The sequence below is a fragment of the Notamacropus eugenii genome, chromosome 2, assembly GCF_028372415.1.
Source record: "Notamacropus eugenii isolate mMacEug1 chromosome 2, mMacEug1.pri_v2, whole genome shotgun sequence".
In the NCBI taxonomy this organism is placed as follows: Eukaryota; Metazoa; Chordata; class Mammalia; order Diprotodontia; family Macropodidae; genus Notamacropus; species Notamacropus eugenii.
Genome location: NC_092873.1, coordinates 465,841,791 through 465,856,589, shown reverse-complemented (window position 1 = coordinate 465,856,589; position 14,799 = coordinate 465,841,791). Strand labels below are relative to the sequence as shown.

The following is a 14,799-nucleotide window of genomic DNA, read 5'->3' as shown; positions in this document are numbered from 1 at the left end:
CCTGGAAGGTGCTATTATTATCCTCATTTTACAGTTGCAGAAACCGAGGTAGACAGAAGTTAAGTAACTTGTAAGTGTCTGATGCCAAATTTGAACTCAGGTCTTCTTGACTCCATGCTTAGCACTCTATCCACTGTGCCACCTAGTTTCTGTGACAAATATTTTGTAATACAATATAGTATAGATAAGTCAAAGAATTTTCTAGAATAATAGAAGAGAAGAGGATGACTAAGTGCCACCATAGGAGGTGGAATGAATGCTGTGAGTAAATGACAGCTTTCTATACTTTTCTATGACATCTATGTTACATAATATAGTACTTATTGCATAATAGAATAATCCATACTAAAAGAATGTATCATGCAATTAAATTAAAGCACAAATTCCTTGGTTTTTTTGATATATTAGCACATGCCTGGTCATACCTGGCATGCCAGATAGACACAGTCTTGGTTGTAGAGAGGATTTTTACTCAGGCCTGGGTTAGACTAGATTACCTCTGAGGCACATTTTTTTTCCAAGAGATTCTGTAATTCTTTGATCTTCCTAGAAATAATTCTCTTTTCCTTTCGCATAATTTCCTTAGGATATTTCTAAGATGTACGATATTGAATCAAAGCCTATAACCAGTTTTATGGTTCTTATTACTCCGCTACCTGATCAACACAATTTGCACTATCACCAACAATGCACAAGATCACCTTGTTTTCACTTACCTCTGCCATTAAGACCTATATGATCTTTTATTTTTAGCGAATCTTACAGATAACTTCTCTTTTTATGTCACCAACACATCCCAGTGATATCTCTCTTACCTCCTCCTCCCAGAGAGCATTTCCTATGACAAAGAATTTTTTTTTAAAGTGGCCTCATTCGGGCATATGCCTAGCAGTGGAATCTCTGGCCAAAGGATTTGGATGTTTCAATCACTTTATTTATATAAATATAATTCCAAACTGCTTCCCAGAATAATTGGACCAATTCACAGCTTCACCAACGCTACATCACCGCACCTGTCTTTCCACAGTCTCTCCAGCATATTACCATATGTTGTTTGTTCACATCCTTTAACAATTTATCCATTGGGGATTAGCTTCTAGCCTTGTATATTTGTTTTAGCTCCCTATAGTTTGCATCAGTGTGACTGTCTACAATCCTGTCAACATTGACTATTTTTATCTTGTGAAATGGAACCACAGAGGTGTTTCGAATTGCTTTCTCTTAGTATTAGTGATTTGAAGCATCCTTTTATTTTATGGTTAATAGTTTGAAATTCCTCTTTTGAGAATTGTTTATTCATATCCTTTGACTCTTCTCTCACTGAGAATGATTTTTGACCTGGACAGCTAGGTCCCAATGAGTTCCAATGACGAAGCCTACTAGTGAAGTAGTCACATGGAGTAGAATTTACACTATTCAGAATTATAATTTTGGGAAATATGGTCATTGGTCCCAGCTCATTTTTGAATATTTGAATAGTGTGACAACTTCATGGGATTCATTATTTAAACTGTGTTTGCTGTTTGTCCTTCATTCTCAAAGAGGACCATGACATCAGGAAGATGATGCTATGGCATACAAGTGAAATTAGATTTAAGTGAGAGAGGGCTGAAGCCACCAGCCTCCCTTTCTCCTCCCTAGCCATCTGGGTCCAATGGCCAGATATGGATCAGGATAAATAAGAAGGCTCAGGATGCAGTGGGGGACCTTGATTTTTTTTTCAAGTTTAAGTCTTTAACAGGTCTCAGTTTGACTGAAACAGGGTCCATTCAGTAATTAAAGCTTAATAAAAATGAGGCTAAAAATGGCCTCTTTAAAAAAAAATAGATCTGGGAGGGAAAGATCCTCAGGGTTTCTGGTGGAAACAGAAACAATTGTTATTTACATTCATTCTGAGCCAATTAGGGTCCAAACAGTGACCAAGTAAGGCTTGGTGTAGGACCAAACTGATCTGGAGTTAAGGCTGACCTTTAAGAGGAAAAAAACAAAAACAAGAAAGAAAAGGTTTCAGAGATTAAAATTTATATTTCCTTTGAGCAAAGCACCCACAGGTAGGGGCGTGATGTTCTATGTGGAGAGAGAGGAAGGAAGGAAGGAAGGAAGGAAGGAAGGAAGGAAGGAAGGAAGGAAGGAAGGAAGGAAGGAAGGAAGGAAGGAAGGAAAATTTTTATTCAAACCAGGAACCGGCTATATATTTTTCTTTTACTTGCCTAAATATCTTGAATATCAGACCCTCATCTGTGATATTTGACACAAAGATTTCTTCCCCATTCAACCACTTCCCTTCTTATGCTACCTGCATTAATTTTGTTCATGAACAAATACATTTCATGTCAAAGAAATTATCTATTTTTATCTTTCATAATCAATCACTGCTAGCCCTTATTTGATGAAGAATTCACCTTCTAGTTACAGCTGTGAAAGGTACCTAATGTGGTTGTCTTCTCTTTTTTAATGGCTGGATCTTTAAGATTCAGGCCATATACCCATTTTTGAGCTTAGTGTATCAAATGCTTTTTCATTTCTTCATTTCATTTCAGTCATTCTTCCACATCATAGAAGACATTAGTCTAAAATTTATTTTTGTCCAGTTGCTTTCCAGTTTTCAGCAATTCTTGGCAAATAAGGAATTCTCATACACTACTTTTTAAAAATATTATTGCTGTCTTTTGTTTTTTATCATCTCTTATTTTTTTAATAGTTCTTTGCCCTCTCCTTTGCTGAACAAGTAATTTCTTATAACAAAGTACTTTAAAAAAAAAAAAAAAGATAGTTCATTAAAACTAATCAACGTATCAACAGACTTTGAAAGAAGCTACCTTGTTCCACACTTACAGTCCACCACCTCTACAAACAAAAAACAGAGGTGCATTTTATCACTATTTCTCTGAGGCCCAACTTGGTCAATATAATTGCACAGAGTTCAACTATCTTTGGTTCTTTCTATTAATATTGTTGTAGCATTTGTGCATATTACTTTCCTGGTTCTACTTACTTTCCTCTGCAGGAGTTCATACAAATTTCCCCAGGCTTCTCTAAAGTCTATATAGTCATCATTTGTCATGTACATTACATTCATGTACCTCAATTTGTTTAGCCATTCCCCTTTCCATAGACATCTAGAATCCCATTTTTTCTTGAAGGTGGATCAACCTAGAACAAAACTCAAGAACATCCTAAGGGACCAGGCTCTTACAAATCCTGGTTTCTTCATATCAGTGGCAGGAAACCCACCAACAGACATGTTTCTAGAAAATTCTGCTGTGAATTGAACTTCGGCAAATGCTAAGTTCATTGACCTCTTATAATTTCAAATATGTTTTATCTTCATTTCTGATCTATTTCCTTAGTGTTTTCTAATCTGTTAGCTATAAATTTCTCAGGCTCTCAGACTCTGCCAAATAATGATAATTTAAAATGATAGAACTTTATAAAATGAAGAATCTTTTTATAGTGTGAATAATCACTCCTATCACACTTTTCTGTTTGGTAAATTCCAATCAGCTCTCTCTCTCTCTATCTCTCTCTCTCTCTCTCTCTCTCTCTCTCTCTCTCTCTTTCTCTGTCTCTCTCTTTCTCTGTCTGTCTCTCTGTCTCTGTCTCTCTTCCCCTCTGTCTCTCTGTCTCTGTCTTGCTCTGTTTGTCTCTCTCTTTCTCTCTTCCTGTCTGTGTCTCTCTGTGTCTCTCTTTTTCTGTCTGGGTTTAAAGTAGGAATAACATTCCAAGAATACATTTTGACCATTCACAATTCAACATTTCAATCTCTTCTTCCCAGTTGAGGCTTTTTACTCCCTTGCCTCCCTCATCATCAGCTAGTATTATGATGTCCCAAAATCACAGACTTTCAGAGCTAGAAGGATCTTAGGAGTGATCCAGTCCAACCCTCTCATTTTGTAAATTCCAACGATTCTGAGGTGACTTGGCTCAAACGAAGTGGCAGAAACAAAGCTAGACTCCATTCTCTAATGGAGAGTTTTCCCATCCAGTGTTATTTTCATTACATGATATTGTCTCCCCTTCCTCTGCCGCTTACTAGCCATGTGGCCTTGGGCAAGTCTCTTCATTTCTCTGGGTCTCCATATCCTCATCTATAAACTGAAGAGCTCTGGCTCTAAGTCTACAGAGTTACGATATCATCTCACTCTGCCAGACCTCAAGGCAAACCACCTCTTCCTTCCTTCCTTCCACATGATTCTCTGCAGCCAGGCTACCTTCTCTGAACTGAGAGATAATCATAGGCTGTTCTCATGACCGGAAATCAAATCAATGTCCCCACAAAAGGAAGTCCTTCAAGATACAAACAGCCTTCTCCTTAATCTCGTAAATCACCACATTTTCCCAGGGGAGGCCAGATGCTGCTTCCTCTCCCTTGTAGAAACATCAGTTAAAACCTCCAGGAGAATTGTGACCTCATGATTTTCCCTTTGGTTTCCCAACCTTGTGTTTTTAAAGGGATGAGGGGGAGGGGGGGAAGGGGGGGAGGAGGAGTGGAGGGACAGGGAGGAAGGGTTGGGAAGTCACCCTGTGCTAGCTTCAGCCTTTCTCTGGGATTTCTCCTAACATTAATAGGCTCTGTGTGATATAGAATTTATCGGGAGGCTTAAAGTGGGATTATGGACAGGTCTGCCAAGGCTCAGACAGGACTCAGCAGGCCCAGAAATGTCACAAGTAGAAATGAAAGGGGGTGAGGGGAAAGCACTAGGATGGAAGAGAGAAGACGAGGGACTAGAAAGGAGAGGAAGGATGAAAAATGGAGGCTAGTTTCTTTCAGTGAGAGGAGGGGAAACCGATGAAACGCTGAGATAAGTGTTTGGACAAAGAAGTAGAAATCTCAAAACTAATACATAAGAAGCAAGATTCAGAGCAGTCTATCTGCTAGCACTGGCCAGTCGAGGAGTTGAGAATGATTGGCCCCCAAGATCCTAGCTTGGACATGGGTATAATAAAAATTGCTGACATTGCTTAGGCTTCTTATCCACCTTCAGGTGCTAAGGCTGTGATCTTGAGCAAGTCACTTTAAACAGAGCCTTAATTAGGGTGAGATGATCTGGATTTTGTTCCAGGATTCAGTAGGATTTCCAACCCTTCAGCAAGTGTAGAAACAACTGAATTTAGCCTTTAGTTATCAAGGACAAGCAGCTGGCCTGCTTTCTCCTTCTGGGTGAGCACTTCCACAGCCTACCTCACCCCTCTCTCCATCTACCCAGTGTGCCAGATGGAGAGATATTCCTAAGAATGTCCCCTTTATTGCCTCCACTACCACAGGGTGGTATTCTGGGCCCCCTTTCAGTGAACTGTCCCATGGAACCAAATACACTAGTTTTACGGTTTACAAAGCATTTTACATACGTTATCTCCCTCAAACACCACAAAATAACCTTAGTGGAGTAGATAGAGTGCTGGATCTGGAATCAGGAAGACTTGAGTTCAAAATCAGGCTCAAATACTTACTAGCTGTGTGACCTTGGATAAGTCACTTAACCTGTTTGCCTCAGTTTCTTCTACTGTAATATGAGGATCATAATAGCACCTACTTATCAGGGCTGATGTGAGGATCAAATAAAATAATATCTATAAAACAGCACTTAGCCCACTTAGCCCTGGCACATAGTACGTACTGTATAAATGCTTATTGACTCCCCTCTTTTCCCCAGTCCCTACTTACAGATAAAACTGAGGAAAGAAATAAACATATATTAAGTGTCTATTATGTGCTAAACGCTTTACAAATATCTCATTTTATCCTCACCACAACCCTGGGAAGTAGGTGCTATTATTATCTCCGTTTTACATTTGAATCAACAGAGGCAGACCAAGGGTATCTTGCCCAGGATAGTACAACTAGTAAATAAGTATCTGAGGTTGAATTTGAACTCAGGTCCTCCTGATTCTAGGTCCAACATTCCATCCCTCCATCCACTGCACCACCTACCTGCTTACTCATTAGCCCTAAGACTTGTTCTGCCTGACCTCGAAAGGCAGGGCTAAGAGCAGTGGGTGAATGCTCACTGCTCGGGATTATTGTAGAGGAAATGACCATGCAGGCCTTGGTTGGACTAGAAGGGAAGATGGTGGTGTTATTAAAAGAAATAGAGAAGTCAGGGGAGGAAACCAGTTGAAGAGAAAGGGAGAGGGAGTAAGGATGGAACTGACTTTTTTCTCTGTTGGCGTTGTCTTCCCAAAGAGACCAAGTTCATTGTCAGAGTGATCTGGGTAAATGGAAAGATGTAAATTTCATCTTTTCAGGTTTTCTCTCATCCCCTCACGGAGAGTTGATCCTCAGTCTCAGTTGTATGAGTCACAAAGCTCATTAGAGAATTAAAAATAGGGAGCGGAGAGGGAGCCACAGAGTCTACCTCAACCGAATTCATGTGGCTTTGGCCATTAAGTATATCGGACAAAGAGAGAAGAAAGAGAGGCATGGTACGGAAAGGGGGAAAATCCTCGGAAACAAAAAACACAGGGGCTTTTATGTGTATTGAAGACTTTCTCTTTTTCTAAGGCCAGTTTGAGCAGCCAGAGAAGAAACGAGAATGTGTTTGCCAGCAGATACAGAAATGAAACTAGGGCAACTGCAATCAATTCAATTCAGTCAACGTGGGCATCTTCTGGAATATGAAAATCATTCCCATTTTAGCCCTTCCAGTTCGAAACCTAGCAGCAAAGCTGTTAAACTAGCATCGGTAGGTTGAGAGGCCATTGCCTCTATCCCAAGGCGTGGCAGTAGTGTATAGCATATAAAACCCCAGCTAATTGAAGTATTTAGGACCATGACCTACTCCCTAAGAAAGAAGAGGTGAAGGAGAGCCAATGGCTTCAGAACTAGAAGGGCCCTTAGAATTAACTGGTTCGATATCCGCATTTTATAAAGGAGGAAACTGAGAGCCAGAGAGGTTGAGGGATTTGACCAAAGTGATGTAGTGGAAAGTGTCATAGATAGGATACAACCCCAAAGCCCTCTGTTTTGAGAAGGTCCTCTGGAATACAGGAGTCCCTCCTGGGAGGACATAGGTTCCCCCTCTTGACCTTTGCTTTCTTTTTTGGGGGCGTGGGGGGAGTCAATCAGTTAAGTGACTTGCTCAGGATCATACAACTAGTAAGTATCAAGTTTCTAAATTCAGATTTGAATTCAGGTCTCCCTGACTCCAGGGCTGGTTCTCTACCCACTGCACTACCTAGCAGCCCCTGCACCCTTGCTTTCTACAACTGGGTTCAGAGTATCGGTCCCCCTACCCTCTCCCAGTGTCGATGTGGCTGTCAATAGGTTAAGTCCTTGTTCAGGTACCGAGGTTACATCTAAGGAAAGGCCCATGGGCAAGCCAGAGACATCAGGGAAAATAACCCCTTAATGAGTTCAGGTGCTGAGAATAATATGTAAAATAATAGAAATCAATTCAAAGCAAAATTTTATTAGAAGAAAGGTGGAAGAGGAGAGAAAAAAAGGGAACCTGACGTAAAAACACGCACACACACTAACAAGGTATAACTCACATAAGGCCTGCGCTGCATTGGGCAGCACAAAGAAATGGGTCCATTCAGCACAATGGGGATGCTCCAGCTGGAAGGCATGCTTCTAATGGAAGGGAGGGGGTACTCCAAAGCACTCTTCTGGGAGTAAGGTTCTTATAACTATGATTTTGGATGGCCTCCCTGGAGCTGGTCAAATTGTCAGAGCAAAAATATTACTTTGTGGGATTTGTTATCAGAGATAAAAACAATTTGGTGCTAGACAAAATACTACCTAGGAAACACAGCTATACCAACCTTCAAAAAAAGGTTATTGTCAATATTTTTCCATGAATATGTTCTATAAGCTTACAGCCTCCCTTAAGGGAAAACTCTCATGGTGTCTCTACCAGGCCCAGTCTTATAGTACTCTTACTCCACACTGCCTCTCAGGGACTATGTCAGGGAGCATCCCAATTTCAGGGAGCTTGTGGGCCTCTGTCCCCTCTCTTTAGGTAGGTTTTCAGCAGTACTCTGCAGCAGTGGAGATGCTTTTGACCATAACATAAAGGAGAAGCAATGTGGCATAGTGGAAATAGAACTGGTTTCAAAAAGGAGAAGATAAGTTCAAATTCCGCTTCAGACACTTAGCTGTTTTAACTGAGCAGGTTGCTGCCTCAGTTTCCTTATCTGTAAAATGAGGAAAATAATAGATTGACAAAACCAAAAGAAAAAAAATTGAATGAATAATTTAAACTAGGAGGTTAGGTGTTGTTGTTGTTGGGTTTTTTGCGGGGGGGGGGGGAAGATTTAAATAGATAAACTATTAACTAAATTGATTTTTTTTAAAGAAAAGGAAAATCAAACTGCCAGTATTAAAAATGGAAAGGATGAACTCACAACAAATGAAGAAGAAATAAAGAAAAATATTAAACTATTTTACTCAGTTATATTCCAATAATATTGATGATCTAAAAGAAATGAATTAAAGTTCACAAAAATATAAAGTGCTCAGATTAATAGAACAAGAATTAGACAAGTCAAATAATCCAAGCTCAGAAAAAGAAACAGAACAAATCATAAAAAAGCTCCCACAGAAAAATCTCATGGACCAGGTACTTTTCCCAAGCAAATTCTGTCCACTATCTAAAGAACAATTGATTCCAATATTCAGTTAGGGAGTAGCTGAACAAATTGTGGCATATGAATGTTATAGAATAATGTCAGACTGTGAGAAAGAAGCTTGGTAAGACTTATCTGAACTGATGCAGAATGAAGTTAGCAGATCCAGGAGAACAACTTATATAATAACAGCAAACAACTTTGAATGACGTAAGAACTCCCATCAACACAATCAACAACCAACCACGACTCCAGAGAGTCTGAGTCCTGCTCTCCACCTGACAGAGAGGTGATAAACTCAGGGAAAACATTGTGATGGATTTTTTGACATGGCTAATGTGGGTTTTGGTTTGCTTGACTATACAGACTTGTTACAAAACTTTCATTTTCTTTTTCCTTTTTCCAATGGTGGGGGGAGTGGGAGAAAAAATAGATTTTTGTTAATTTTTTATAATTAATATGACTAAGAAAAGTTGCCTAGATCCTCAATACCTTAGTAGCCTCCACTGAGGAAATGGGAATACCACCACCTTCACTGTTTATCTTCTAGGGTTGTTGGGGGTTTTATTATTAATCGAGAGAATGAAGATGAAGAAGTAGAGGACATGTGGAAAGAAAGTGTACACAACAGTATCCAGCACTTTCTAGAGTTAGGGAAGGATTATTACTAGGAGGGAAAGGAGGTGGAGGGTAGAGACATCTATTGTATTTGACCCTTGGGAGGTGGCTGTTGCTGTTACTTCTTTCTTGAAGAGGACCATGACATCAGGAAGATGGTGCCATGGCTTGAAAGTGAATTGGATTTTAGTGAGGGAGGACTATGCAAGGTCACCACCCTCACTTTCTCCTCCTGAGCCTTCTGGGTCCAGTGGCAATATATAGATCAGGATGATTAGAAATGGCCGCAGCACTTGGGAGTTCATTGACTTTGGACTCACTAGAATACATAGAAATCCAGCCATGAGATATGGAGGAGATAGTGGGTGATGTGGAATTGGGGACATTGGGTCTAGACAGTTTATTCCAGAAGTATGGCAATAAAGGGGAAAAGAGAGGTGGAGGATAACTGCTGGAAAAGGGAATAGGGGTCAAGATAGGTAAGTTTGATTTTTTTTTTTTTTGTATTGTAAAGACATGAGCATGTCTGAGATTCTTCTTCATCATTTGCCAAATTAAAAGCCTCATTTCCCTGCTCTCCTATTCCCATCTCTATCATATGCCTACCCTCTATAGATCATAGTATCATAGCTGCTACACTGCACCACCCTCCCCTTTCATGGTTCGCTCTGGAATACCATTCTATTTTTAACAAACTTCCCTTCCTCCTTGACTTCTACCTCTCATACGCCTTCTTACAGTCATCAAAGACCCAAGAGATTCTATATCCATGACCACACCTTCTGGTACTAGGAACGTATTAGGACTATCCTGAGCAGTAATAGAAGTCTTAGTTCTGCTTGGCTGTGCAGTTATTGTGATATTATAGTAACTGGCATTTATGTGGCATTCTGAGGCTTATAAAGTATTGTATATACTGTATCTCATTTGAGTTATACAACAATCTTGTGAGGAAAGACTATAGGTGTTATTACTCCTGTTTTACAGATGAGGAAACTGAGGCTCAGAGGCATGAGTAACTTACCTATGGTCAGATAGCTAGTGATTCAAAGAGATGAGAATTGAACCCAAGTTTCTTCTGACTCCCTGTCCTGCATATGTCAGGGGATTTAAAAAAAAGCCTTCTCATGGGCTTTCATGTCAATGAGAAACATAAAAGGGTCAGTCATTTATGTCTATATTTAGGGGATGTTTATCAAATTTGTGGTATAAATAAGGCTCTTATTGCATATATCATGCCTCAGACCCAAGTGTAGGAACCAATAATATGTGTGTGTATATCTCTACCCCAAATTGGATGTAGTCATAGAGGTGATAGTGTTCACATGCACCTAGATATATTGTCCCCTGATACATCAGTGTTAGAATTCTACTACATCTGCTCAGAATCTTTCTTGCTTTTTCTTTCTCTAATATATTTGTGTGCACACACAGAGGACAATTAAACTTCTGTCTTTAAATAGTGCACAGCTATTCACAAATTCAAGTTTTGTTTGTTAGTCATCCATCCTGCCCTTGTGAAGAATAATCATTCATTAGCTTGAATCATTTATGGGGCTTAAACAACTGGTGTTCCCTGAAAGCCTTGAGTGATGCTCAGTGCTTGCAAAGAAAAGCAAGAGATGTGTAACAGCAAACTTTGGGAAAGTCCAGCATTTTATTTCTTACGAATGGGCATCAATGATGATGTTTGTTTGCTTGTTTTTCAAGGGAGATATCAGCTAAATGATTAGAGAGGAGGTTCAGGGTATAAATATGTCTCACATCAATGACTTTGCTGATAACTATCCCCTGTTCCTATATATCAGTCCATATTCTTTGGTAATACATAAACATTTTTATAGGTATAGGACTGTGATTTTTTTTGATAAAAGGAATTCCCAGGTGATGTGACTCAGTCTATCAATACAGGTTGACCCCTTCTCAAGAGTTGCCTAGGGCATAGAGAAGTTAAGAGACTTACTGAGGAGAAGTCCATGGCAAAGGTGGTCTTCCAAGGTGGTCTTTCAAGGCTCATCTATCCACTCTACCATTGATATCTCCTAGCATATCATGGTATACTATCTCTACCTCCTGCACCATGATGTCTCATGTATAATATATATTGCTATGTGACCTAAATTTATATAGTATTTTGTAGCTAAGGAAAGGAGGCTCCTCCCTCTCCCACGAGGATTAAGTGGCTTGCCCAGATCACCCAGACACAGCTGGGATAAACCATGACCTAAATTTACATAATATTTTCCAGTTTGCACAGGACTTTATCTTACTTTAATCCTCACAAAAACCCTATAGGGTAGCCAGATAGGTGGCATTATTTCCATTTTAAAGATGAAGAAACCAAGGCTCAGATAAGGCACAGGATTTGCGGAAGATTATATGGTTAGTGAGTAGCAGGGTAAGGGCTGGGTCATCCAATGCTTTGTCTACTATACTATGTATAGACATATATGTATTATTAGCTGTGGTTTACAAACATCCTTTCAACAAGCCATGTTGTTTTCCTGGTCAGCTGATGGTGGTTATTTGTAATTTTTGTTTAAATCTCAGAGAGTCCTTGTGGAATGGATCTGGATCTGATATTTTGGGTACAACTTTATAGGTCTTGTTTATTGCAAAGGTTTTATTGTTGGTCTTGGTGCTGCTATCTATACTTTCATCCATTGTAAGTAAAAAGAAGAGAAAAGACTAAGATGGATAAAGAAATCCTGTTGGAAAGGGTCAAAAAGAGCCTGAGGTGAAGCTTCCTGCAGCTCTCCCGTTCAATTTTTTCCTCCTCTCCTGGAAACCAATGCTGGAAGCCAACAAAGGCCAGAGGTCACTTGTGTCAAGGTTTTGTATGGTTCCTTCAAAATCTGAGAATGCCAAATTCCATTTTGAACTCTAGGGAGGATTAACTTTGCCAGCCTTGGATTCTTTAGGATCTCTGAATTCAGTGTGCTACAAAATTATGCCCTCCTGTTGGTCCAACTCTCTAATCTTCATCATCTGGTCTCTCCCATCATTTGAGATGCAAGTTTCATTCCCACAAGGCCTCAAAGGATGGATGAAGGCTATGGAATGAAAGGGTGGGGGCGGGGCATAGGGAATGGGGAGGAGAGGATGTTAAATAAGGATAAGGCCAAAAAAAGATCTTTATGCTTGAGGCAAAGGGTGAGGTGCAGACCAGGGCTTGAGAGTGAGCTCTGCTCACCTCCAGGGCTAATAATTCATTATTTGCTATAGCACAATATGCTTCATTATTTTGGTGCATCTATAATCTCACCAATGTGAGCTCTGTGGTGTGGCACAATGAATGCTGGATTTGACATCACAGGATTTATGTTCAAATTCCAGCTCACTGTGTAGTCTGGATAAACCACTTACTCCTTGGAGGGAGGGAGGAACCTCCTTTCCATAGCTACAAAATAAGAAATGGAAGGACCACTCAGGTTGCTTTTAAGATAGAAATCTACATTCCTATGTTCTGTCCTATGGTGCAGATGACCACCTATCCATACTTCATAATTCTGTGTGATTTTTGGTTGCATCCCTCGGTGAATATTCCATAGAGAATCTATCCATCAAACCCAGGAGAGGGGCTATTTCATTTTGGTCTTCCTATCCCCAGCACCTAACACAGCACCTGGCAATAGTAGGGGCTTAATAACTGCTTGGGAAATTAAATGGAATTGAATTTTCTCTTTCCATGTTTAATATATCACCACCCATCTCCTTTTCTCACCAGCAAGATAAGCTTTCAAATGAATAAAATGCTCCAGCACATGGATAGAATCAGGAATGAGAGAGCTGGATGTTAAATTTTCGTGTAAGCATTTACCCCTTGGAAATCCCCAAATGCTACAAATCTAGGCTTAATTTATTTTTTTGATGATTGTCTAAGCTAAAGAAAGTGATGGACAAAATGTTATTGCAAATTCAATTTTAAAGTTTAAAGATGGAAACAGGGATTGTTTTTGTTTGTCTTAGAGAGCCAGTTATTAAACTTCTATCAGCACACCCTTGGATATAATGTTCACTATTTATTTTGCTTCAAAGCACTAGAAATATGGACTTAGAAAGCCACTGGTAGCTAACTCCTAAATACTCTCTGAGGTCCCATTTCTCATTTCCTCTAGTGAATCTATGATGATTTGGCTGGAGTTTATGGGACACAGAGAACCAGGCAAAGAAGGAGCTTAACAAGAAGAAATAAATTGTAGGGGTTTCTTTATTAGAAATGTAAACTGCTGCTGGTACCATGTAAGGTGGCTACATACCTACCTAGAAACTCCAGGGAGGTCCAGGCTGTTACCTAGATTCAGTTCTGAGTCAAGGCCTGCTCCTTTTAGCAAGGCTAACCTCATGCCTTCTGTGCTTCTCATCTCCAGGTCTTTCTTCCCAGTGGCAAGATCTGGTCAATCCCACAATTCCAGAACCTGACTCACTATAACACTGTACTGCAGGATTTGTTGTATGGGCTCTTCTCTGTCTTTCTCAGAAAAAAAAATAAGTGTCTTCTTTCTCATTGAGGCAGAGGTTCATATTCTATCCTTATCTACTTACCACACACCCAAGAAATCTTCCCCTCCTTTGACTGATGGAGAAGTCAATAGTGAGTTGCTCCCAGATGTGTAAGAAAAATGGCTCAGGACCTCCTGTACTGGGCCTGGTGGGAAAAAGAATTGTGACCATAACCTTAAAAAACCTTACATTGGCGGGTGCCTCTGCACAGCTGTGCCTGAGCACAGTGATTAAGCACAAAGCCAGAGGCTCGTGTTCCAGATGCCCATGGCTGGAGGAACGCCACTGTTGCTGTCTCAGAACATAGCCTGCCCCTGAAGCTCTGCTTGGGCTGCATTCAGAAGGCGAGGTAATCAGCAGGGCACAATTTATTGCCCCAAATTGCTGCCAAATCTTTCCCCCTCTCTTGTCTTTTTCTGCTTCCTTATCTGACTCGAGTTTAAATTCGTTCTCCTCATTCATAAGCCCCTGCCAAGAGAGTTTTCCATCTTTTGTTCCCAATTTTTCTATAGGCCATGTGATGTAATGGAAAGCACACTAGCCTTGGAATCAAAAGACATGGGTTCAGTTCTCTACTTCATTATTTACTAGCTACGAGACATTGTGCAAGTCATTTCTTGGAGCCTTGATTTTTTTAGAAAGTTAATAATTCAGAGAGGGTATGATATAGTAGATAAGGCAGTGGAATTAGAGCTGGGAAGGCCTGAGTTCAAATCCAATTTTGGAAACCCTGGACAAATTACTTAACCTCTCTATGCCTAAGGCAACTCTCCAGATTTTACATCAAGAAATGAAATTGCTTCTTCTTGGTAGAGAATTTTATAGCACTTATGAAACACTGCAAGATTTATAAAGCATTTTCATAGTTCTCAAAAACCTAGAATCGCTTTCATGATCTGAGGATGTGAGGTAAGTCTTTACCATTCCCTTTCTACAGATGGAGAAACTGAAACAGAGAGATCACAGGTTTCCAGCTGAAAGAGATCAATTATTTCAAGTCCCCTCTTTCTATAGATGAGGAAACTGAGGCACAGGGAACTTGGGTGACTCATCCATTTCAGTTTTTATTCTCCTTAACCTTTCTGTAGCATTTGCCATTATGGTAACATC

General features: G+C 40.0%; 1 protein-coding gene across 2 annotated transcripts in view; it reads left to right on the top strand.

The window, feature by feature from the left end:
- LOC140529685 (protein FAM163A-like) overlaps window positions 1-14,799 on the top strand; it is a 122,389-nt gene that overhangs the window by 84,735 nt on the left and 22,855 nt on the right. The gene's annotated exons all lie outside the window — the stretch shown is intronic.